The 22,765-nt window shown below is 42.9% G+C and overlaps 1 protein-coding gene across 5 annotated transcripts in view; it reads left to right on the top strand.

The window, feature by feature from the left end:
• Positions 1–22,765, top strand: part of LOC119456092 (aldo-keto reductase family 1 member B1) — an 82,053-nt gene that overhangs the window by 19,222 nt on the left and 40,066 nt on the right. The window lies entirely within an intron of this gene.

Genomic DNA, 22,765 nt, shown 5'->3' with positions numbered 1-22,765 from the left:
AATTCTTTCATCAGGAATCCTTAATGCGTTGTCGACTTGTCTCGACCAGCTAACTATAGGTTTCCGCTAGTTTAAATGCATGAAAAATCGTTCACGCACAGGCAGAATAATTTCGAACGGTACGTGTCGTGTGACCATGTATGGTACTGAAGTAATTATACTTGCGCTTTTCCCATTGATTCTTACAACACAACGTCTCGCGTGATTTCAGCGACATCAATCGCACCAACTATTCAGTACACGCGGGACTGCGCCCATCACTTACCGTTGCAGAAAAATTTAATTAGTGCCACAAAACGTGCAGGCTCGAATGCTTGCGAGATTGCCACAGGAATAATTTGCTACGCCAGACGCGTGCCGAACAAAGTGCTTGGAGCGAAACATGCGTAGTTAAAATGCATGAAGTCATGACTTTTTTGTTCCTAAAACCGATTCTCCCACTAGATGTACTTTTTTTTTATTCTTGTCCGGTACAGTGACGTGCTTACGTCAGCCATTCTTGAAAAGTTAACGTCGCCTGAGTACCACAGCAAAATGTAATTCTGGAGCGACCGGAGCGCCTATTCAGAGAAAAAAGGCACATAGCGACAGTCTCGTCTTTGGTACTGTTCGGTGCACGTCTGTGTGATAGTATTCAGCGACAGAGGAACAGCCACAGATAAATGGACGGGGCATTCTACACAACACTTTAAACTCGCATTTACATTCTTTTGAGCTTCGAGCAAAAAAAAATTGAAGTCGCGTGACAGAGCCTTAGGATGATTGAACACGAACAAATGCATGCCCTCGCGCTTTCTTTTCTGTGCTTTTCTACGACACTACCCAAAAAACTTTGAATAAGGCTTTGATGTCTCAACCATGCCATGTCTCTTTTCCGTAGCTTCCTGATTCCCATATTTAAAAAATATGGTGTTGAATTATGTATTTGTTCGCGCACGTAGCCTGCTATGACGACGCATTCGAGTAAATGGAATGAGTCTGAGAATGAAGTTAAGAGAAAGGCCTTGGTTGTAAATAGTGAATGTGCGGCATGTAGACAAAAAGAACAAGGCATTCCAAAGGTCAAGCAGTGAAGCCCAGAGAATAGTTTTCACTGTGAGAGGGAATGTTCTGTCTTTTGTGTTTACTAGCCAGGAGCCGCTCTTCGTTGCGTAGTGCTGTGTTTGCCTTTGTGCAGTCTTCCCAACGATAGCTTAGAACCATTTTTCAAATTTTGTCGCCCGTAGATTGTATGCAGCGGCAGGGAAGTTTCAAGCACGAGCGACTCCTTCCGCTCTTCGGAGTGTTAGAGCCTCCAAGTGCCCTAAAGGAAATGAAATAGACATTGATGTCCCTGCTGCAAAGAAGAGGTAGGTATATTACATACGATGCCGTACACTTAAATCAACATTTTTACCAACTTATTTTTTACGAGTGGCACAGTTGATGGTTCTTCTGCATGAGCAAGGCGGACGAATATGCGACGAGCTTGTGATTTAAGTATAGCAGCCGTAATGCTTTAACGTGCCCGTCCCGAGTGCGGAAGCTTGTACGTGTTGAGTTTATTTCTGCAAAACAAGGTGATCTGCCGAAGAAAGTTGGCGAGGCCAGCCACGGCAATAACTGTCTTCTCGATTAATCATTGTGCCTTAAGCGCGCTGATGTTGTATTTATTGTAGTGATACATCATTGGTTCTTCAGTTTTCTGGACGCTGGCTCGCGTATCTGACTGCCCACGTTTTGCGACCAATGTTAAAGCATTTGGTGTAAAACCGAAAGACGGCTCACGATTTTGTATTCGAAAAGTTTGCCTGTCCACTCTCTAGAAGCAAACCAAGTACGTCAGTAAGTGGTTGCTGAAGCATTTAAAAATTGTGAATCATGACACGAATGACGACTGCAGTTATACTAAGTAGCTATAAAGTTCTGCAGCTGAGCAGGAGGTGGTGGGTTAGATTTCGGTCCCGGTGGTCGCATTTATGAGGGCGAAGATCATTTGGCTGCACCTTATGGAAGCCTGGGAGATCAAAATGATTGAAAGGCTTGCACGACGGCGTCTATTGCAGTTTTTCGGACGTAAACTTTCATTGTTCAACTGACGAATAGCACATCGATCTCGTATTACTTTTCAGACTGTTTCCTCAGCAAAAAATCATTTATAACTAGGTGTGAAATGAGCAGCTTGGCCAATTCGTGTGCATAAATAGAGTAAAACTACAATGAAGGTTAGCTGAATTTTCGAATGTAGTTGTACCACACTTGACTAACGAAATGTAATAACCTGGGCTTTTCTATTCTCTTAACATCTTCGGTGAAGTGATAAATATAGTATGTTGTAGTAGGACGAGGAAAAAGAGAGAGAATGCAGGGATGTTAACCAGAAATGCGTCTGGTCGGCTACCCTATTCTGGGAAACAGGGAAAGAAGGAATAGACAGTATGTTGTGGAAGACAGTGATATGCTTCCGTCATCACGCTTTTTCTTTTGGGGGACCATTATCTTGCTCTCAAGTCTGGCACCATAAATAGCCGATACGAGAAAAGGTTAACATACGTTGGTGATCACATTATAGAAGGCGGGCTCGCCTTAGTGCATTTAAATAGTTGAGTATTATCTACGTGCAAGGCAGACCGACATATTAAGGATTTATGTTCTATTGCTTGGTGTCGCTTGTTGTACGCAGCCTTGTGAAAGTAATGAACCATTACGAATGTGCTACAAACGTCAGTTTTACCAATAAGAAGCAAGATGCAACAGCTGTAACCGCTGTAACAGCTCCGATTCTTGCTTCGGTCATACACATGTGTACATGGTCAAACCCCCAAATCTGTAACACCTTTCCCTAACAAATATGCGTGTCTTAAACTATGAAAACATGCTGCAATCGTCATACAAATGTAAGAAGCCTCATTTCACTAAGGTTGCTTGAAGCTCGCTCTTTTCACAACCAGCCATGAATAACATCCCCAACCACCATTTCTTCCTTTTACAGCGAAGCTGTTTATGCTGACTCTGTGCCGTCGTTGTCGGACTTCGCAAAAAGGGATCACGTGACCTAGCGCGAGAGGAGAGGAAAAGAAGTGCTCAACAGGGGGAAAGGGGTTGGAGGGACCCCTTTCGCGCCGTCCAATACTCGCGTTGGAGGGGGACAGCGTGAGGCGCGCCAACCAATGGCGGTGTAGGAAAAAAGTAGGTCAACGAAAGAGAGGGGTGTGAGAGGAGTTCGCATTAGAGTTGGTTGGTTATACGGAGCTTTGGTTTAGTGGTTCCGCACATTCCATTCCAGCTACAACTACGGGAAGAGCACGAGAAGTGCGTACTCCTGAGGAAGAAGCTGCCTACCGCGAGCATCAGCGACAGTTGGCTCATGGACGGGCTCGTCGTTGCAGGGCCGACCCAGAGCTGCGTGCAAGCGATGCTGAGTTTAAACGGCATCTTCGCTGTTCGACCATCTTCACGTAGCGAAAGGGGCGGTGATTTTTTCAAAATCACGAGAAGCAGTTTTCAGTTTTATCGCAGGCAATTTGTTTAGCTTGTATGTCGGCAAGCGTCGTTAATAAATTCAAAGAGAAAATTTTCTGAAAATACCATTATTTATTCCTCTAATCTCCTTCGTTAATGCTGGCGCTTCAAAGCTGCGCAGAAAAAATCGGCATCTCGGTGATTCGTGCAGCACCAGACTGTTTCCTTTGCTCCGTACGTAACGCTCACTTCCCATTTAAAAGCACGTGCATCAATGAAAAATAGAGGAACATTTACCGGGTAGTCACGCAGCGTAACAAGCACAAGAAACCGAATAAGGACGAAACATTCGCTCTATATGTGCTGTAAAAAATATTGCTCGCACCAAGAACACTTTTCTTGTTCATTAGTTCCAACCTATCATCCTCTTCGTTAAATTCCCATAAAAAGAAAGGAGCAAAACATCTGCCACTCCTTTCCTTCCTTAAAGAATACTTTGGAGGCCCTTATAAAAACAGGATCCTCTCCAGTGAGTCTTATCCTTTTAGCGCGTGGCCTTAGGCAATATTTTCCGTTAGAACTTTCGGAATGAAGGCGGCCGCAATCTTGCCAGGGAGAAAGAAGGATGCTCGTTCTAGTCTTTATTAAACATTTTCTATGTTTTTATCGGTTAACGAACACCCTCACTCTAGGAAAATTGCTCGCTTGAGCTCCAGAAGAAAACAGCGTTGGAGAGGATAAATATTTGCACAGTCAGATAAAGTAAGCTCTTCGCTTTAGTAGCTGCTTGACTTAATATTTTCTCGTAGGACTTATTCCTTTCGAAATGAATGCGTGTGGTTTGTTACTTGGAGGAATACATTTAGTGTTTGAATTCATTTTCAATCCAGCTTCAACTCTCTCCGCATTACCTTGTCCTGCACGTTTCGCGGGCTTAAATGAGCTTATTTATATCTGCCCGCAACAGGCTGGCTGTAATATTTAAACGATAATGAGAAAAACTGCGAGTGCTTGCCTTCGCACCATTAATAAGGAAACAGGTTCAGCCACGCCACTCATTATAATGATTGAAGGCGCGTTAGGTGATTTGCTTCCTGAAAGGGTAAGATGAATACTCAGCGAAAGGAGCATTTGTTTGATACCCCTCTGCCTGAAGAAGTACTTCCGATGCGATACTACCTAATCATTAACCTATATATAGGCATTACAGCACTAAGGCTTCTCCTAACAATCACCAGTTAAATGATTCTGCCTAACACCTGCACATTCATAATGTTCTATCTCATCACGCCATCTATGCTCTGCTCTCTATGACGTCTCCTTTCTCTGGGCATTTATTCTTTTAATTGTATATTCAACCGGATATTCCCATCCTTTACACATTACATGGCCAAATCTACTTCATCTTATTTTCACAAGAATATCATCTAGCTACCTTTGCACTGCGATACATACTGACGTTTTCTAGTCGCTTGCGGCTACAATTTTTTCATTTCATTTTTTTGTTGTGAGGCCCCTAGCTTCTCCTTTTTTTGTTATCTTTGAAGTTTCAGCCACATAAATTATCATTGGTAAACGTAAGCTGTTCATACACTTTCTTTACGATAGTTATTAGTGAGCTGCATGACGCTATCTTTATGTTTCCAGTTGTGGCTGCAAGCATAGAGGCAAGACCTGCGATTCCTTACAAGACTACAAAAAAAAAAAAAATGTCGGCTTCTGTATTGTGTCGGCTTGTGTATTCTGTCAGCTTATGTATGGCTTGTATATCGCTTTTTGCTCCTTCGCTCATGGATAAAGTTCAACAACTTGTTTCTTTCATAACCCTCACAACCTTCGGTCTCGTCGGAGACAAAGCTTGTTCGTGTGCTCCGAAGATTTCTTTTCGATTACATGATACCATTTTCTTTTTCAGAGATAAATTTTGCTTCACCTAGCAGGCAACAGTCGCTACTTGCTATATTCATCCACGCGCTGATGGGTTCTAGTTCTATGTTGCTTTTCAGATGCGAGGAACAGGATTACTTGAAACCGTTTAAAAAATGCGGCTTTGAAGGATTGCGCCATTCTCGGCGACATGACTGGGACGCCCCAGCGAATGCTTTTTAGGAAAATTTCGAGATTTTCCCGTCAACGTGCCTAAAAGCATCATTAGTCGATAGATGTTGATGTGAAAGGTCTATTCCAATTTTTTAGCGTTTGCCTAATGTTATGATGACGTGCAACCTTGAGAAGCCTGTCAAGACAAGGAGGATCCGAGACATTGCATGAGTAGTTGAGCTACGCTGGTCGATATCATTTGAAAAAGCGAAAGCAGACGACAAGTCTACTTTTTTTTACTATTATTGTCTATTTAAAGGGGGGGGGGGGGGTGCTGTGATAGCCCGCAATGCACTTGTGGCCACATGGATGAGGACGTACAACGTCTTCTACTAGAATGTCCGCGACACTTTGCTCAACAAGAAATGTTTAACACGTGATCACGTAATGGCATGGGACCGCAGGCTCTTCAGGCACAAGAAGATAACATGTTCAATGCGTTAATGGCGCTTACGTGACATCTGAAAAGGAGGGAAATTCTAGTAGAAATGTTGAGTAGAGTATTAATCATATATTCTATGCTCCCTGTATGTGTTCATATGATCTGACATTGTTTCATTCAGTGCCGGATTTCATGTGCCTTCCTGTGAACTTCTCTGTTTCCTTCTCTGCCCTCACTTCATTGTACTTATGCGGCTGAACTTTACGACTAAATGTGTTTTACTTAATTGTGTCGTTTTACCTTACCATTAAGTGTGTTTGACTTATTTATATAAGTTGACACGCCACTCGCTTACAAGAATACAAGTTACTGATTGCCCTGTATTTGTAGACAAATCACCACAAACATGCGCTATCTGTGTGAAAAAAAATTAGAAAGCTATGTCATTGCTATAGTATCCTTGCCAGCAGGGGATAAGCAGCGTCTTAAAAATAATAAAAAAAAACACATCGGGTCATACGGGATTATGACATAACAATTGACGCTATTTCAATGAAGTTTTATGCTTTCGCACAGCACCACTACGCGGAGGTAAGTCTTAAACACCGCGTATTTCGCAGTGAACACGCTGCATGAACACTAATTTAATGAGAGCATGTGAGAGAGGACCAGCTGCCCCTCTTGACGATTCAATACTGTTACCGCAATGCTATCAGAAAGATTGTAATGTGGCGTCATATACAAACATCCATTTTGTTCTATGATTCGCCAATAGGGCAGCGGAGACATGAAAGAAAAAGTATGTAATGCTACAAGTGCCAGTGACCGGATAAAAGAGTAGGAAGACTATGTTTTCCTAATGGTCCTGTAATACTGCTATTGCGCGCAATTAATAAGTTCCCTTTCGACGTCGTAGCAAGCGCCTATGGCACGCTCTCTGTGACTGATTGTTCATGGCTGCTTAATAACACTCGGCTTTCCGACTCCTTCATCTCGTTCATCTTGTTCAATTGTCAATCTGGTAACTGCGTGGCGCACCACCCTAATTGCCAGCTGTCTCCGTCACTACCATCACTCTGCCATCCCAGTGATAGCGAGCAGGATTTTCACCGCCCCGAGACTTTCTCCTGAGCTATCTTTCCGGCTCGCTGGAAGTATACAGCGGGCTGTATCAGCTTTATTGAATAGTGTCATCGGCTTGAAAAATCAACTTAATCACGAAAGTGTCCCAGGTATATCAATAAAGTACATTAAACTGAAATTGCAGAAATAAAGTAGCACCTTCTTAACGCGTCATGGAGAAACTTGAGCAAACAGATCACAACAGAAAAATTATGTCTCATAACGAAAGACTTTCCTAATTTCGTAATTTATGTTAAAAGGCTATGTTTTTTTTGTCTTTTTTATACTATAATCGCTGCGGACAATTTACCCGAAGCATCACGCGTATTTTTTTAGGAGGATTGTAATGTGTTCTACGAGCATTGGCAACGACCGGTACGCAGTTACTTGCAGCTCTCGCTGCGAACTAGAGTGTAGAACTTTAGAGATTGGGAGTCTGAGCCCGGCTTCACGCGTGGAGCTGATCCAGTTCGCTGCACGCAGTATCCGACGAGATCCCGTTCGGCTCAAAGCATTTTATTGTTATGGTGTCGATGCATGCAAACCATTTGTATTCTGCAAAATCTGCAACCTTTTCAGAAGGCCATTTATCTTCTGCTTCTCGCGCTTCCGTGCACCATATACCGACGATTACGGTGTCTGTCAAACACTTCTGCCCCCGCGCGGCATCGATAGGCATTTCAGGGACGCGATGTTCTATCGCCGATGACGACGGCGACGTGTTGCCAGCTAGGCGGCATAGCTTCAGCTTCCCGCTTCCGCGGCTAGCTCACCCCCGATGCCACGTTGCTGCTACTTGGAAGAAACCCATGGTATTCCCGCGAAAGATAATCACAGCGGAGCTATCCGCCTCTCCGTTGCTGCCTTCTCGGTCGCGCCCCAAGGGGGATTGCGGGGTCGTGCGATTACTGTACGCCGTCCGTTCTTTCGCATGCTCTATACTGCTCGACAGGCTGCATATGGTATTGCAGTTTGCGTGATCTCGCTTCTACGAAACTGAGATTAGGGCAAAGATGACGCCATGCTGTCGTGTGCAGTGTATGGCGCGCATATGTAAAAAAGTGACCTGTAGAAACGTTTAGAACGAGACTGTACCTGATTGCTTTATCAGCCCCATCTTGGTACAAGAAGGCTACTCTACAGCGGCTCCTATGTGACTAATTGTTGACGTCTCCTCTCACATGCACAAAGAAGAGCAAAATGTGGGATAGGCCAAGACTCGACATTTCGAAGTTATACTCAGCGTACGCTAGCGTTTAACGCTGTCAGCTTACTGCTTCCCCAAATGGACAGGTGGAGGAGTTGAACGAACGTTTACACTTGTAACTTGCGAACGAACAGCGTTCCGGAAGTTCAACAGTCCTCCGCATACTTTAGCGTTTTATTTTCATTTGATGTACAACTGCGTGCGATTAAATTCTGCTGCAAAACACCTATTAGAAGACACTAATGCGGTGATATCGCTGCAGTGCGGCTTTCAATGTTGTAGAGATGAAGACTCATCAAAATAAAGACAGAAGGGCTGACTAACACACAAAGCCGAATTTTTCATATATGCAGGTCTAGAGCCTTATGTTGCGATGACTCGCACCCATTCCAGGGTGTTGGCCGAGAATCTGATAGACCAATATAGTAAGTTACAATACACAAGAAGCAAGAAAAAGTAATGAACACTAGTTTAGACAAGGAAGGTCTATGTAGCAAAGACCAATTGGGCTCATGACAGAGTAAACATAAGTTCGAAACATAACTTAGCCCAAGACACTGCTCACCATGCTGTTATATTGTGCTCCAGCTGCTCATTTTGTGAATATAGTGTGTTGCTTCTGTCAAATAAAGAATGAATAATTATAATAACAATTCAATAATACGACGTCATCCTTGTAAGGCGCATACTAAAGCTCGCACAACAAAATCTTGCTATCTTTATTTTATCGGTGGTTATGAAAGCTGTCATAGCCTGTCCTGTCTTCCTTTTTGTGCCCATTATTTGTTGTTCTGTGTGGCCATCACCAACGGCATCCAGTTCGCCCATCTGCACTGCAATTTCTGGTGCAGTGTCCTTAAAAAAGTTTTGTGCCTCGTCCATTTACAACACGATGACGCCAGACGAGGCTATTGTGCAGGTTCACATTGCGATCAGTTAAGATATATTATGTTAGCTGTCCTGGCTCTGTTACTGAAACTGCTCCACAGGGAAGCTATCTAATGGCCACGCACCACTCTATCCCTAATTTCTTAGCGTTCTCGGGTGTCTGGTCTGTGATCAATTTGCTGAGCACTCGTGTTTCAGAAGTTTGCTTGTTGGTTAAACCACAGCGTGTGATCCTGCTTTAGCTGTCATCGCTCACACATGGCGTTATATTTCGTAATAGACCCTTCATTGAAGTATATATATAGTCAGACGAGCGACTGCGTGCGGAGCTTACCACTGTCCGGCTTTGTGATGTAACCACTCACGCTGCCGGAGTCATTTCCCAGCACTACAATATGTTGGTGAATTACACGCATGGCTCAGTGCAAAAGTGGCGCAATATCAGTACCATCTAGCGGTTATGGCTAGTTTAGCCTATTTTTTTGTGCAACACATCTGAAACCGTCGTTGCAGTACTTCGCTTACATAACCGCCGCCGTTGCCTAAACTTTGTAGAAATGGCCCGGCGCGGTTACTCGGTGTTTATCGTGTTGCGCTCCTGGACATTAAGCCGTGGGTTTAATCCCGGTCCCAGTGACGACATCCAGATTGGGATACAATTCAAGTACGCTTGTGGGCCGCGCATGAGGTGCTGGTTAAAAAACCCTATGTGGTCAAAATTAATCAAAAGATCTCCACTACGGCGTCCCTCAAAAGCTACTGCGCAGTTTCGGGACGTTAGAACCACACTTTAATAATAACTTTATTAATGACATTCGGAATACCATAACACAACGGGAAGAAGCCAGGGCAACATGGTACAACGTAAGGTGCACTAAATGTTAAACACATGGGCGGATCAGAGAGGATTTTTTTTTTATAAATGAAACTTCCCAAACTGTAGACACGAAAGCTCTTCTAGTACGGTATAGCACTACAGGAAGCGTCGATAAACTGCAGCAAGTAAAACTAAAGCTGGTTAGATAACTGTTGTACTTTCGCAAATATAGTATGTTTTTCACAAGTATGAGCTGGGCAAGACCGTGCGGTATGATATAACATACCTTGTGTTAGGCAATTCAAACAGAGACAGAAAGGATGGAAGCTCAAGTACGACTGTAGTAGTTTGTTATTCTGCCCCCCTGACGTCAGGCTTTCGGGCACTAGCAAACGCCGCAATATATATATATATATATATATATATATATATATATATATATCAGAAAAAGCCAACAAACAATGACACCAAGGACAACATAGAGGGACATTACTTGTACTCACTAATTGATTTGAAAAATTAAACAATAATGGAAATAAAAATAGATGAAAAAACTACTTTCCGCGGGTGGAGAACGATTCCACGTCTTCGCATTACGCGTGCGATGCTCTTACCATTGAGCTACCGCGGAGTCATTTTCCGATCCACTTTCAGGGGTATTTATGTTTTTTTCTTTTACAACTAGAACTAACCACGGGAGTGTTAGCCAGCGCCACCACTCACAAACTTAAGCGGTGGATGTGGAACATCCTTTCTGCCGCAGGCGTCATGGCCTCAACACTCCCATGGTTAGTTCTAGTTGAAAAAAAAAAACATAAATATGCCAGAAAGTGGATGGGAAAACGGCTCCGCGGTAGCTCAATGGTAAGAGCATCGCACGCGTAATGCGAAGACGTGGGATCGTTCCCAACCTGCGGGCAGTTTTTTCATCCATTTTCAGTTCCCTTTATTTATCATTTCTTTAATGCAATGAGTAAGTACAAGTAATTTCCCCCATATTGTCCTTGGTGTCATTGTTTGTTGGCTTCTTATGATATGATTAATAAAATCGGGCTCCTTGGTTCCATTTCGTCTCGTTCATATATATATATATATATATATATATATATATATATATATAAACGACACCCTTGCAGAGGAAGATTGCTTACTTTTTTTTAAAGCCAACATTGAAAAAGGTCGCCTTTTTCAAATCTCGCCCTCCACAACTTAGGCTGAAGTTGCGCGTAAAACAGACGTTGCTTCGGTCGATGTAAACATTGGACACGATCTATATCAACCGCCAGAAAAAAAAAAATCTGTGACTCCTGTCTACAAATTATACCGTGCAATAGTATTTGTTGCTTTGTAGTTGGTTGATTATGATGAAGGAAAGATACAGGGCAACCGAAGCATGAACACACGAAAGCACGCAAGTTCGGGTCTGTTCCTTCATTTGACCTTTTCTATGTTTTGCGGCCTCTTTCCTTCAACGTGCCATACTGTATTAGAATGTGCTCTTTGCAAGGAGTTTCCTTCACTGCGCTTACACACAGCCCTCTCGAGGTAACTAACAGCCTGGCGAGGACCTCCGAGGAAAAATCTTGGTTCGAAGACAGAATATTCAGCTCTTCATTGAATGACGCCAGTGTGGCCTTATTCAAAGTCGCGCAGCGGAATGATTCAGTGCTCAAATTGTTTGCAGGCCAGCGCTATTTCATCTAATATAGACTAATAGCCAAAGCATTAAAACAATTTTTTACGTATTGAAATGACTCTCTACAGATTTCTACTTACAAGTTTAATTGCTAGCCACTACTCTCGCTTTTTTTCTTCTGGCATATCCTGTAATAATCTTTCCTTAGATATTTTTATGCTTCTTCGCTTTACGTTTGTAGTACCTTTAATTATATATTATTATTTATAACGAAATGTTGGCCCCTAGGTAAAGAAGTCTTAACAAGGCCTTTCCGTATCACTTCAAAGCTCAAGAGCAGGCACAACGGTGTTATACAGACATTAATTACGCAGAATTCAAAGTATTGGATCTCCTACAATTATCGAAAGGAGCTAGAATGGTGACTTCGATCGAGTGATGTGGCCGTTGGGTTGAGTGGGTTGAACAGCCAGAGAAGCAGCGCGCAGTGCCATTATTCTGCCAACTGCCTACGGCGGTGGTGTAATAGAGAGCGAGAGACGCGGTCCTTAACGACAAATATAGATAACAAGGCTGACATTGACTACGCTAATGACGGTGCCTGTCCTAAATGTCGCGCTGTTATAGGGCGCTTGCCCCTTCGGATTTGGCAGTTGTAACGGCACTCGCCTCTATTGACGCCCCTTGCACGGAGTTTTCCTGTAAATCTTGGTTATCGCCTGTTCATTATTTTTGCTTTGTTCTGTTCTGTTACATTGTACATGTGTTGCTGTGGAGAGGTAGAGGCGTAGAGTACTTTGCCTACTCATTCCTCAATGTCACACAGCAGAAAAAAACAAAACAAAAAGAACATCAACAAATAAAATAAAGAAATAAAAAAAAAACAAGCTGCCCATGAAGCTATTAAGGATAACGCTACCTCTTGACGTGTGTATATGCCACTAACAAAATGATGTATACACTTTGTACTCCTAGTCCATTGGTGCAAACAGTCCTCCACGTACTAAATTCATGGTAGGTCCCAACACACACCTTAGTTCTAGTTCCGTCCACATTATAGATCGTCTCCTTTACGTTGAATTTGAAATACGGTGGCAAATATTCATCTATATTTGTTTTCTTTGTGTTTTTTTCCTGAGCACCACTCCTTTTAGCTCAATTCGCATGTTTCTTCACTGCAGCCTTATCATGGTCATACATTTGCTGCAAATACGAAATTATAGGCTCACAAATTGGCATAGCCTCCAGCGTCTTGCTATCATGCACGCGCCAGCAAGATATTTGTCCAAAAGCAATAAACGAGAAGATAATTTTTTTCATTTCGTTTCCTCTTCATACAGCAATGCGTGTATTAATCATTAGCAAGACAGAACAGCTAGCTGCACCGCCAAATGGCGCTCGTTAACCATTCAGGGAACAAAAGCAGATCTCCCACGTCGGCCGTGGCTAAGGCGCTTTGGTGCTGAGCAAGGCATCTTCGACTGCACTCTGATGGGGAAGAAATTCCAAACCCACTCGCCTACCGTGATTTCAGAGCATACTCAAGAACTTCATGTCATCAAAAAGGATCCGGAGCTCTCCCAGTCTGCCCTCTCCCATACCCACATTGGGGTTTTGAACTTGAGAATTTATAATTTTAATGTTCTTGTGTTAAAAAAAATCGGTAGAAAGTGAAAGTAGCAAGAGATAAAGCACGACCCGGGGAATGGGTTTAAGGTGGTAGGCCGCCTTCAAAAGTCAATTTTCTTGACTTCTTGCTTTTTACATTTTATGTATGCCCAAACATTCAGTAACATGTTCAAAAAAATTATCTTCCTATCACCATTAGTTTGGGAGTTACAGTGAGTTTTCTAACTCATACCCTTGTATTGTGAAACCAAAAACCATTACTATTTCGTTTTATTTAACCTTTTGATATACCTTTTTTAATTTTGTGTTGTCGACGAGCAGCCACACGAATAAAAGGAGACTCTAGTGCATTTCACGGGGGCTCCAGCTATGAAGCTGGTGTGTTGTAGGCCTCTGTGTTGTTCGTGACATGTTCTTTTTTTTTACCGTTTTTCTCAGAACAAGATTTTGATCCACCTCATGTTATGCAAACCTTGATAACTTTTTGTTGAATTAATATTCTGATATGAAATTTTGCACAATCATTCCTCACATAGAGGTGTGTGCAATGAACAAGAATAAAATAATTGAAGCAATATTTTTGCATTTACAGCTCATGTTGCAAATAAATTTTGTCCAAATTTGCAATTTTTTTCACTTTGCTTAGTTTTTCGAACATTACTTTCCTAGTACTTATCACATTGCAGTTATCCTAGTTCATTGCATAGGTGAGTGAGTGAGTGAGTGAGTGAGTGAGTGAGTGAGTGAGTGAGTGAGTGAACTTTATTTGGTCCACGATAGACGCGAGTAAACTCGACGTCACCTGGCTAGGCCCACTCGGGGACCATCAGGTCAAACCTGACGGCCCTCTCGCGGGCCCCCTGGACATTGCATAGGTCCCACACTTAGCTGCATAAACGCCAGAGCTTTACTCAATTGAGCAATTTATTAGTTACTTATCACTTCTGGCGTGGCTAGCACTTTTACCACTTTTATAGCAAATATTGCCTGCCAAATAATAAAATGAACTATTTTCTGCATTTAAAATAGTTGTTTAAGTTAAATAAGACATGCTTATTCAATAAAAGAGTTATTTAAATCCTGGCTTACGATTTAAAGAGTTTTGTTTTGTGTGGCCTACCACCTTAAAGAGAGAACTTGAACGTTTTAGTCTTCCTTAATTTTCTGAACTAACTTATAGTGGTATTAGTACGGTAAAAACTGCCAGAAGAAGACAAGAAAAAAAGAAAACCCACTGCGAAATTATGCATGATCTATCTATCTATCTATCTATCTATCTATCTATCTATCTATCTATCTATCTATCTATCTATCTATCTATCTATCTATCTATCTATCTATCTATCTATCTATCTATCTATCTATCTATCTATCTATCTATCTATCTATCTATCTATCTATCTATCTATCTATCTATCTATCTATCTATCTATCTATCTATCTATCACAACCTGCCTTTTGCTCCTAATGCTACTAATGGCGGCTGTTACACGAACGTCTGTACACCTTGCGCATAGATCCAGGATGTTGATAGGAAGGCGGTACCTTCACCATAATTAGACAGCATCAAAAAAGCCTTGCTTTGCTGCTGTATAGCCACGTCATTATTGAAGTAGGTGCTTCCCACTGGCTGGCTGTTTTGTCTGTGCCTTTGTCATGTTCCTAAAGGTTAGCGCGCAGAACCTCTCACTGCAACAGATGCCGAAATGTTCGATGCTATTGCTGGTTGCGCCACGCACTGGAGTGGAACCAACCCTGCGGCTACATCAGAGGCAAAGGATACTTGAAAAGAGAGTCCTCCATGTAAGAGAGTAGTCCTTTGGTTCATTAGGTGCACACGACTGCTCCCTGCTACACCTTAGCCCGCCTTCCTTCAAATGGACTATATTTGGAACTTAAATATAGCTCGCGAATGTAGCAGAGGTCTCGAGGCAGACGTTACCGACCCAGTCGACTGGCCCAACATGTTACAGCCCTTACGGCCTCTGTTGATTCTTCAACATGCTCATATGCCATTTCCTTTTAATGAGACGGCTACTGTCATGTAATCTAAAGCCAAGTCTGTACACGCTCCTTTGTTGAACCTCATCAGTGGAGCCTGATACTGCTCCTCCCGTCCTCTTCCTCGACCATACAAGAATGTACTAAATACAGGTGAATATTTGCTTTGAAATCAAGCAAACATTCAGCGCGACGTCCTTCCTGCCTTTCGTTTCGCATTGTGTAATTTCCCGCTGTAGTTTCAAATATTGACTACCAAGACGCCCGGCATATGAATCTCTTAAAATCAAGCGAAATACTCGTAATCGTTGCTTTAATGAATTTGCGAAGGCTCCACACACAATTCCAGTTACTGTACAGCATCGTGTCTTTTTCTTTTTTTGTGCACGTTTTTTAGCGTTCCCAGCGAGGGTCGTAAACATTAGACAAATGTTACGCCCAGACACTCAACGCCGGCTCGCTTCCTTTTGAAACCAAGAGCTGTGCCAAATCCGCTGCTTGCGCGTTTAAACAACGACAGCTGTACTCCCGCGTTACTCTATTTCTATGTGTAAAGAATGGCCACTGGTTGCAAAAAACAGTCTGTTCATTCGTGCCAGCCTCTCTCTTTCTCTCTGTGTGCGTGTGTGTGTGTGTGTCTGTGTTCAGCATTTCACGCTCTAAAAAACACAAAAGATGCAGAACAGCTGGTCTTAACTCACGCGTGGTCCGTCGTCTTTTTCGCAACGTTGCAACAGCGAAGCAAAACGTACCAAACGGACAAACGTATGCCAAATCTCTTGGTGCAATAATATCGACTTCGCTAGCTCGAAAAAAAATAAGAATACCAAGGAACAATAGGAAAAAATGCCACAGTCAGCGTGTAAGAAAACAGAATCGAGGCACTTCGCCGATTACCGCACATCCCATTTCCCACGTTTTCTCTAGAGAGAAAAGAGCCCCCTTCTTCGTCTTCCTCGCCACTCCGTCGGGCGACGCACCTCACGTCTTCGTTTAAACGCCTCACGTAAGTTCGCTTAGCCTCACCGAATTACACATTCATGGTCCACCGACACGTGCTGACAGTTCTCAACCCTCCACAGCTGCCTCCTTTTCCCGCGGCAAAGCGGCTGTCGACGTCTTTACTCTGAACAACGCGCTAACGCCTGGTTGCAATCTTCGCGAAAGGGGGTTGCTTCGAAAGGCAACAAAACTCTGGCAGCGTTTCTGGGTGTTTTACACTTTTTGCGAATTCTATCTCTGGCAGAACCTTTGATACAGAAGGCGTAAGAAGCGAGAAAAAAAAAGATACTAATAATAAATTAGAACAATGTTCCTCGTAACCAAAGAAACAGGTCAATAAATGGAGGCGAGCAGAACGAAACTGCAGGCAAGCATGTCGCCGCCATTTTAAGACATCACAGCCGTTTCGCACCATCGCGTCATTGTTATGTCGATGACACGCCGTACACGCGTACGTACGTATACGCACCAACAACGCACGCGTGTTAGGAATGCGTCTCTTTCTATAGATGGGGCGTGGGTCGGGCCATCCCAAAGATATCTCCAAATGTGGCTACACACGATCTGTTTTTGAGGCTCTAAACCGTTACTAAGTCTCCTTCTGCTCCCTGCAGGTGAGCAGTATCCGCAGAATTTGTTTAGAAAGCCTTGAAGTGGATACGCTGCCGCATACAAACGCGATAATGAGGAGCTAAATATATTCCATCTTGTGCGGCCTGTTCCATTCTTTATTGCGCAATACATTACTCGCTCACACACCATTCCAATGCCCCCCGGTGCTTTAATGGCTGTCTCTAGGCCTACTGTCCTTCAAAGTAGGCGCGCGCAGAAGCTACGTGTTTAATTAACATTTTTAGCAAAATTTAGAGACAGAGAGATATAAGTTTATGGAGGTTGACGATAAGGACAAAAGAGATGAAGTTTTGTTTAGGCTTAATTTCTGGTTAATACAGCGGTTATTATTTTGATTAAAGCTCCAGCACCATTTATCTCAACTGTAGTATGCTCATGTTATCAGTACAGGCAAGATGGAAAAAGTGCGTTGTCTTCCTTTCACGCCTTTGACTCGAAGTACAGAACGTGCTTCTGGTTAAACTTACGAGCCGTAAAGTCATAGCTTGTGTTGCTTTGTCGATTGACCTGTAATATATCTGTAGAGTAAGTTTGCAGAGATAATGCGGTGTATTTCAATTTATGTCGAGCACTGATGGCTTCCGTAGTGTTCGCGATCTAATGAAAAAGCACGAGACTGTTCCTAATTACCGACAGGTGTGATTAAATCTACGTTTATCAAGATATGCGAGGGTTCTATTTAAGCTTAAGGTGACGATTATCAACCGTTGTGAATTTAACATCGAGCTTTTGTTAAAGATCTTGCAGCTGGGTGAGTTGACTTGATGCTTCCCATAGAAGAGCGTGCTGTTCATTTGGAGCACAAAATGACGTGCTTAATCGAGCGCATGGTAGCATGCTTAACACCACGTCATGTTCACGCACCATGCTATCGAATTATTAGCGCAGAACTCAGCTACAATGTACAATACCAGGAATTAGGGACATTTCGTACAGTTTCCTTTTTTCGCCACCACGTGGCGTATCGACCTTAAAGAATTCGAAATTCCCGCTATGACGTATGCTATGACGCACAACTAAAGAAAACGCAATAAAAAGAAACACACCCTGAAGCTGTGGCTTCACCTCGGTGCTTGGAAACGAGCACGCTTGTGTATCAGCGTTATCTCGAAGACGGCCAGCTACTTGCTCTACTGACAATGAATCGACGGTTTTGCTAGACACTTCGCCAGAAAGCTCGTCCGCATTCTGTAGAGATGTCTGATCGAGATAACGGCTCCCGCGAAGCTTCCGATGAATATATGTTTTTTTCCTTGAGCAGACTTTTTATTTGTACACCACTGTGGCCACGGTCTTGCGTATACGTCAGGGTTCTGTTTCATGGGTTTCCTATAAAACTGGCGTGATCCATTGTTTAAGAGGAAGCTTTAGCTCGGGCCTATCTTCGATGCCGGATTATCAAATACATGTAAAATGCAGGAATCCCTTTCGGCAATCACTACACTTCAACTTTTTTTTCTAAATTCATCATAACTCATCAAATTTGGTGCATTGGTTGCTCTGAGAAACTACTTCCGATTTCCCATGTATTTCGATAGGAGCCCCCAAACTCAATGTTCCCCCTAATCGAGCTTGAATAATATACTTGTTGGCAAGATACGTTTGTAAACGTGTGATCGTGAGCTAATGAGCTAGAGCACTGGCTTACTGAGCTCAACGGCAGAGGATATGTTTACAAAGCGTCTTGGGAAGGAATAGGAGAAAAGAAAGGGAGCAGGCTGGTATGTTATTCAGAAGCGTGTCTGGTTGGCTAAAAATTACTAAATGCGTTGGTCGTCATACCACCTTCCGTTCCATCAGCATAATTTCTATTTCATTCCGCTAGTATTGTGCTATTATTGTCAGTCAATCGAGATTAGAACACCGGTGTCATGGCATTGTATTCCGTCGCAATTCTTTATCGCCGTCGCTTCAGAATCCTCTCATCGTCGTCATGCAGTCGTCCTTATATGCCCTCGTCGTTCTGTCGACATCATTCCTACCTCGTAATTCCATCGTCGTCACTGCATGCACCGTCGGCCTGCGGTCCTTGTTCTACCATCGTGCGGTAACATTGGCGAGCGATGGTCATAACAAATCGGGTCATTCAAGGAGACAGTGTATGGCCGCATATAGCCGAATCACTTGAAAATGAGGAGAAACACTACGGATTCTAAACAAAGATGTCTTAGCTAACACGGTGTGTCGCTTCTTGTTCGCTAGATTGTGTAAATGCTAATCGCATTAACTTCGATAATCATCTTAACATGGTTTCTGCAGGAATTCTTTTGTCTTCGCGACACTAACGAACTCTTGTCCACATTGTTCCCAGCCTATTAACACCTCGAATTCCTAGAGGTGATCGTGCTCAGGCATGTGACGGACGACCCGAAGTTTGATGGAGGTAGCGGTATGATTTCGACAGCGGCACCGCCTATCGACCAGGAGAAACACATTTGGGTGGGTGGGAATAGCGGCGAAAGGCACACTTCATGAGTTGCTAGACATCACAGATTTGAATCAACCTGACAAAGAGTTAGAAATATATATGCATTGCAGTCGCGCTAAATAAATTGAAAATTATTGCATTGGTGCGAGACTCGCTGCAAAAACATTCATTAGACTGTGTCAGGTATCCGAGCTATCCTTAACGGGAATTAATGAGATGAGTTTCGATAGAGCTCGTTAGATTTTTCAAGAGCGGAAGACGTGCCTAGAGGCAGAGTCGACTGCAATATTTTGTTGCTGCACAAAATTATCTAGATTTTCGGCATGATCATTTTAACGGAAAAACAAAAATTAAAGAAGTTTTCAAGAAGTACTTAGAGTACATTGATAAAATTGTAGCAAACAAATTCTGAAAAGTTAATTTGCAACTTTTTTGTGTCTTAAGGCACAGGGCAACTTACTACTGGTTTCCATTAATTTTCTTCGTTATATTTTCAAGCGAGTTGAATATTCTGCCGTAGGTTAATTCAAAATTAGCCCAACTAATTAAACTGAGACTTTCAAGTGTATATTGTTCTTGGACAAATGCTTTAAGACTACGCGGATGCTGCAAAATTTATCAACATTGCTGAGGGGAATACGAAAAACAAAATAGAAATGCAAAGCACTTTATTGCCTCGTTAATTTTTATTATGAATGCTATTTCCACTCGTTAAGTGGCGCGACCCTCGTGTTCTCAGCCTTGTATATGTTTTTGTAGCACTAGGTGCGTTATCTGCGAATTTACGTGTATAAGAAAGCAGATCATACTTTAATCTGGCGGAGAAAAAAAAAAAAACAAGGGAAGCCTACGTTGTAGATACACTGTACTGAAACACAATTAGACAGAGTCTAAATTTGCATATATTTCTAAACAAGGGTGCCTAAATTGTCGATTGAAAAATTGACATCATTATAATGAAGTCGAATAAAGCAATAAGAATGGCATGTTCCGCGTGAAAATATGATGAGCTTTAGCCTTGTGGGTCAACAATTTCTGTTTAATGAAAAAAAAAAAAGCTTCTAGTGGCCGTGTATTATCGTATTTCTGAAAACCAGTAACCAGCGTATCTAAATTTACATTCGCGCCAAAATTATTGGCTCGAGTTCTATCACTGTAGGTACATCCGAATGACTATATGAGATTAAAAGGTGAGATTAAATGGCGGGCGGTGGCGTGTATGGTAGTGTTCACCTATGCCTTCGCTATAGTATGTTGCCGCACACTTTAAAGCACGAGCATGGTGATCAACCGATGTGCTTTTTTACATTGTACTTCACCCCTAAATGTAAGCCGGGGTTCTCCTACTCCCTGTGGTTGTTGCCAGCCTGATCCCTCCCTATTTTCCTAACTGTCCATTGCATGGTTTGTTTTCATACCAAATATTCACATAATAATCTGTGGGTGGTCGGCTAGTAATGAAATGTTTATTTCTCTCGCAGTTAAATTATCAAGTAAGCATAAAGAAGGTATGCAGGGCAAAAACTTGCTATGATGCAGCTTGAAGACCGCCCGGCGGCCGTTGATCACATGACAGTATCTTCACAATAATCGAGAACGCGAGCTAGCTTCGTAAAGGCAAAAGGGCTAATGGGTGGAACAGAACCGCGCCGGCCAAAGAATGGTACTTTCGGGCTCGGGCCAGGCCCGGACCTAAAAAAGCGGCCCGTGCAGTGCTCTACTTCAGATAGACTGATCAGCAGATTCCCATACTGTCACGTAGTAGTGACGCTGAAGTAACAGTCGTAAAACTGTGTATGACGAAACTGATTCTTTATTGGGCGAACATGTGCCCACAAAAGCAAGCTACACTCAAAGCACAACGAAAGCGGTGAACACAGTCGGCGATCGTCGAAATCTGATCAGCGGCGAAACGCGTCGGCTTTTATACATGAGTCATCGAAGGCCCCAGAATAACCCCTGGTACCTAAAGTCTTATATAGGGACTTTACTGGTACCCGCATCTCTTCCAGAAAGATCTAGATAATTCGCGTCTCTCATAAAATCAGATTAGATGAGCGTCGGTGACAAAAGACAACGGATAGAAGCATCGATAACGTTCGAGAAACTTCCCATACATGCAGGCGCGTCCTGTGCCTAGCGATAACGTTTAACATTTTTAGCCGGTGAAAAGCGGTCACCGGTGAAAGATAAACATGTATACGTGTCAATATGATTATGAAAGATTGAGTAAAACAATTTAAGACGTAACCTGCTTCCCTGTTCAAGCAAAAGGATCCAGTCAAGTTATTTTTTCCTCTTACACTTAGAAAGTGGTTGTATATCCCCAGGTCGAACAGTGTCGCGACGAATTGGACTTTTTCTAGAGCATTAATATGCAAAAAATTTATTGTTGGGCTTTGCGTACCAGAACCACAATCTGATTATGAGGCACGCCATGGTGGGGGACTCCGGATTACTTTAGTCCACCTGGGGTTCTTTAACGTTCACCCAATGCTGCATTGATATGCACATCAGAAACTGCATTCAACACAGGGAATGCCTACACCAACATTGGTAAAATTTGTTTTTTACGCTGCTCTTTTACGTTAATACTTATGTGTTTTAAACTTTGTTGCAAGTGAAGGGCATGCCCGGCATTTCTAACTACGGTATTGAGATGTTATGACCAAAAGCCATTCTCTGACAGCATAAGACCTAAATATTTCACAGGTGAATTATTTTTTATTTCAACTGGCCACTTAACAAATACTTATATCTGATTTGTAACATTTTTGTAGTGAAGCTAATGTCTACATAATTATTTATGTTTAGGGCCATGCTATTAGTGACACACTATTTTTATACGCGCTTCGAGTCGGCCGCCAATAAAAACAATGACTCATTAGATGCCCTTGCATACAGTACACAATCATCCACAAAAATTGTATCCCGGTTCAATAATATCACATATATTGCTAATAAAAAACCTTGCACTCGGCCGCGCAACGCTTGAAACAGCGAAGCTGTGTGATCGTAGCCCAGCATTTTCCGGAAGTGCGCGCGAACTTTTCATCTTATTACTCATGTAGACGATAATTTCTTTTCGCGCGTCTCGGACTTACGGCCGACAGTGCGCGTTGCACAGCGCAGCTTGCAACACCGGATGATAAGTGGTTCTTGAGGGAAAGGGAAAGGTTGGCGCTATCTTCTGCAGCCCTTGAGGGAGCACGGCTCAGCGCCAACGGGGAGGGGTAAGTGGGAGCGAAAGCAACACCGGCACCGCGTTCCAGGAGACCCGCTCCGTGAATGCGTCGCTCTCTCTTGCTCTCATAGCACGCAAAACCTCTTCACCTCGCAGAGCACGAGCGTACAAACGCGCCAGCTGTGGAGGAATACGATGACGCTCGAACGCAATCATATGGTTAGCCTAAATGCATGTTCTGGCAACGTGGCTGTATAGCCTACTGGTTCCGACGCTCGCTTTGGGACCGGAGGTA

Source organism: Dermacentor silvarum, chromosome 6, assembly GCF_013339745.2.
Source record: "Dermacentor silvarum isolate Dsil-2018 chromosome 6, BIME_Dsil_1.4, whole genome shotgun sequence".
Lineage (NCBI taxonomy): Eukaryota > Metazoa > Arthropoda > Arachnida > Ixodida > Ixodidae > Dermacentor > Dermacentor silvarum.
This window is presented reverse-complemented; position numbering and strand designations above follow the sequence as displayed.